General features: G+C 38.2%; 1 pseudogene; it reads right to left on the bottom strand.

Annotated features, from left to right (window-relative positions):
• Positions 1–3232, bottom strand: part of LOC102822893 — a 99970-nt pseudogene extending 96738 nt beyond the window's left edge.
• Positions 3233–4441: the final 1209 nt, after the last annotated feature.

The raw sequence follows: 4441 nt of genomic DNA, 5'->3' as shown, positions 1-4441 counted from the left end.
CAATGAGAAAGCACTAGATTTCCTGCTTCCACTACAAATTCCACTGGCTGTAAGCCTTCAAACATTCTAAATATTCCTTTATATGTAGTTCAGAGTTCTGAGACTGTCCCCTGAATCTGCATCATCCAATATTCTGTGTTATTGCTGATGGAGATCCTCACTGCTCTTCTCCCCAATCTGCCATCAAGCCCTATTTCCAGAATTGATGCTTTTGAGTTATGGTGTTAGAGGAGAATATTGAAAGTACCATGAGCTGCCAAAAGAACAAATAGATCTGTGTTGAATTAAGTACAGCCAGAGTGCTCCTTGGAAGCCAGGATAGCCAGAGTTTTTCTCTGTTACTTTGGACATATTGTCAGGAGTGACCAGTCACTGGAGGAGGACATCATGTTTGCTAAAGTGGAGGGTCAGAGAAAAAAGAGGACGAGCTCCAGTGAGATGGATTGGCAAAGTGGCAGTATCACTGGGCTCAAGCATAGCAATGATTGTGAGGTTTGCCCAGAACTGGGCAGTGTTTCATTCTGTTCAGCATAGGGTCGCCATGAGTCAGTACTGATTCGATGGTGCACAACAACAACAACAACATACTTTTTACAAAGTTTGTCTCCAAATTTTGTAGGTTTTATTTATAATATTGTCCACTTGAACAAATAATAGTATATATGGCCATAATTTTTATCCATAAACCCTGGAGACACCTTTATCCCTGTCATCTCTTTCACCATTACATTCTAGTATTTCATCACCAAAACTTTTTAGTTAAGTCTTATACTTGTGCTTGAAAGCATATGATTATTTCTATCTCAATGAATCTACCTAAGCTCACTCTACCTCCTTAACCTTTTCTAAGTTATTTTAGTAGCCTACTGGTAGTGTAGTGGTTACGAATCGCGCTGTGAACCTGAAGGTCAGCAGTTCAAAACTACCAGCAGCTCCGAGGGAGAAAGATGAGGCTTTCTACTCCCGTAAAGATTTATACCGTCAGAAACCTTGTACAGCATCGCTAAGGATAGGAACCGACTCGACGGCACTTAACAACAACAACATAGGATATAAGGAGTCCTGGTGTGGCACTGCGGTTTAATGTGCCAGACTGCAAAGCCTTTTAAACTGCATTGTTGGTGTTCAAGCTCACTAGCTGCTCCTCGGAAACTCTATACAGGGTTGCTATGGATCAGAACTGACTTGCTAGCACTTAACAACAACAACAAACAAAAGTAACAATTTCTTCAATCCACAACGAATGAGACAGTTTTAAAACTAACTCTGTGCATGCAACTGCTCTTATTGAAACTATTTATTAAATTCCCTCTGCCCTTAGGATCAAAAAGGAATTTAAGAACTCAGTCTATTTATTCTTTAGATGTGTTTTGTTTTTCACCCTCAGTGTTTGAAATAATTGGATTTAGGTATGTTCAATTAAGAGCCTCAATTACTCAGCTCAAGATAGAATTCACCAATTCCCTAATGCTTTTGACTAGGTCCTTTCATCTTTCCTGCCTGACCCCAAAAGTTATTTGAGTTTGTGGTTTTTTATTAGAGCCCATACTTTTAGCAAAGCTCTATGTTCTTTGCTAAATATTGTTCCTGCTTATCACTAACCTTAAACTATTTCTGTACTACTTGCATACTTTATCATGAATCCAACATTGTATTTCCTTCCTAAAACAGACACTGTTTCGTAAGTTTGTGCTTTGCATATACTGATCTCTCTTTCATGAATATATCTGTACTCCTTAATGAATATCCACTCATTCAAGCATACTTTAGCCCAAATAACTATGTTCCATAAACATTCTCGTTCTACCCCAGACATATTTGACTGCTTTTCCTTTTGTACCACTATCTGTGCCATCAGCATGCTCCTAGTTCAACTCTACTGCTATTATTGTGATTTTTAGAAAACATATTGGTTCACCATCAGTAAACCATGAGTTTCCTGAATTTCTATATGACCAGTACTTGACACAATGCTAGAAACACAGTGAAGGCACAATAATATGTTTTTTCCAAAGGCTAAACAAATTTATTTGCTGGTAAGAATCATAATTTGAAACATAAAAAAGAGTTCCTTTGGGAATATAATTTGGGAAGCATGTGGTGAGGGGGCGAGACTCAGCAGTCCACTGGCATCTCAAAAGATGTGAACAAACTATCTTGAGCTAACTATACTCTGACTTCAGGCCAAAGGTTTTTGCCTTGGTGCGCACTGACATCTGAGTGGTCAGAAGGCCTGTTGGAGATAATTTATTTGAAAGCTTTCTTCTTCTTCTGCTTCTGCTTCTGCTTCTGCTTCTTTTCTTTTTCACTGGAGTTTCATGTAGCCTAGAGTCCACTGCTGCTTCTACTTGTTTCTTTAGCCTTTTCTTTTGTTTCCTTTTTTGGGGCTTTGGAGTACAGTCCTGGTCATCAGGTATCCACCCACAATCCTCTCCATTTGAGGTACAAGATACAGAATTCTCATAACAAGGGTCTCTGAACCACTGTTCAATTTGGTCTCTTTTCTTCTTGGCCACACACATGGGTTCTTTTCCTTTTTAAGCTGCTTGGCCTTGGATTTGGTGTTATTATCCAAATTTTTATCTTTTACTTCACTTTTTTTTTTTTTTCTTTTCCCTTCTCCATTCAATTTGAGCTTCTGAAGACTCAGGAACTGTAGCTGCAACTTGTGGCTTGCTCTTTGGCTTTGCAATCTGCTGGCAGAATATTCCTGGATGCTTAAGGCACTGGTTGTTGTTGTGGAGGTTTCATTCTCTTGTGGAGTGGTGGAGCAGGAATCATCCTCAGGAGTCTTCTTACTCTGTCTTTTCCCAAAAATGCAATCAAGATCCATTTTGCTCCAAGATAATAGATCTTTCTCCTTTGTAAATTTCATATAATGAACACGGTTTTTTGAAATTTTGGACTTTCTTCAAGACTAAATGATCTCTTTGTTGTCTGAGGAGTCTGTTGTTTCTTGGCCATGACAAGCCAGAGCTGGTTAAAATCATCTTGATAAGCAATCCAGCTGTCTTCATTATTGATTGTAGCTCCAAGTCCTAAGTTGTTATTTTTAACTTGAACTTTAATATGGTCTATGGTTCCTTGCTCCTGAGCTCCTAAACCCTTTCCTTTAGACCATCCCATCTTCTCCAGCATCCTCTGGCTAAGTTGAATCATCATTACTTCATGCTGTATTTCTTGGGCCCACAGCACACTTCTGCATTTGCCGACACTCACCCGGCATTGACATCTTGGAGTCTATTGTGCTGCACGCAGGTCTCCTGACCAGGATGACAGCTACAAACTCCACTCCCGGGCCGAGAAGGGAGACTCGCTGGAGACCTGAGCAAGGCAGACAGCATAGGAGGGAAGGTAGTGGCAGGGCCACAATAGTAATTTTTGACTAAGTAATTAAATAAACCATTTCACAACATTTATCTGTTAAAATCTTATTTGTGCCAAATAATCTCCAGAGCCATCAACTAGTCATTTCCTGAAGCTATAGAAACATAATCCCTGGAGTTTATTAGGAAGTATTAGGAGTTGTCCTTATTGAACTAATGTATATTGGCTTTCCCACAGCCCTAGCACTCCTAATAGAAACTCTTAAGTGCAAGTATACATTGCTACCCAATGAAATAACTCAAATGACTTTAAAAACTGAGCTTCTTCAGAATGAGTCAGTAATTATTTAAAAACTACAAAATGTGGGCCAAAGACCAATTTAGTAAGTCAGGATTTTACAACTTAATTGGGCTCAATGCATAGGAAAAAATGCTTAGGCCCTTTTCCAACAGCTGTTAGCTAATGAAGTAGTCATATGGATATCATCTGCATTGTTGAAATGGTTTCTCATTTAGAGCCAAATGGTATACAACTTCATGACTTCCAGATACTTTTTGCTTTATTGTTTTCCCCACAGGAAACATTATACATATCAAAATAAATACCCTGACTTCCACATCTGACTGTTAACCAGGAAAAACTGTAGATTTATAATACTTGTCAAACAATTGTTTCTTAATTAGTAACCTGCTTTGTGTGATTTTGCTTTGAGCTTACTTTTTACTTATATATGAAGAAATATGAGTTCTCTACCATCTCTTCATGACTTCCTAAGAAAAATAGGAGAGTAGGGGGAAAATAAACTGTAGATGATATGTTCAACATCATTGGTGAACATTTGCTGGCATTTTTTTAGGTTTATAAGGAGCAGGATTTAGTTTGTAGAATAAAATCTTTCTTCCTAAATGTAACAGAAAACCATTCATTTTCCTTTATCTTTTTTTCTGTCTCCTAGGTCCAAACCAACTTAATTTTCTGACCAGGCAACTGCCCCAGCCTACTAGCTGGTTTCCTCACCAATTCTTATTTCCTTGCAATCTATTAATCACATTATCCTTTTTTTAAACATTAAAATTGTTTTTGGGATAACAAATTGAATATCAAACTCTTGGAG

This window comes from Chrysochloris asiatica, unplaced genomic scaffold (assembly GCF_000296735.1).
Source record: "Chrysochloris asiatica unplaced genomic scaffold, ChrAsi1.0 scaffold00012, whole genome shotgun sequence".
NCBI lineage: Eukaryota > Metazoa > Chordata > Mammalia > Afrosoricida > Chrysochloridae > Chrysochloris > Chrysochloris asiatica.
This window is presented reverse-complemented; position numbering and strand designations above follow the sequence as displayed.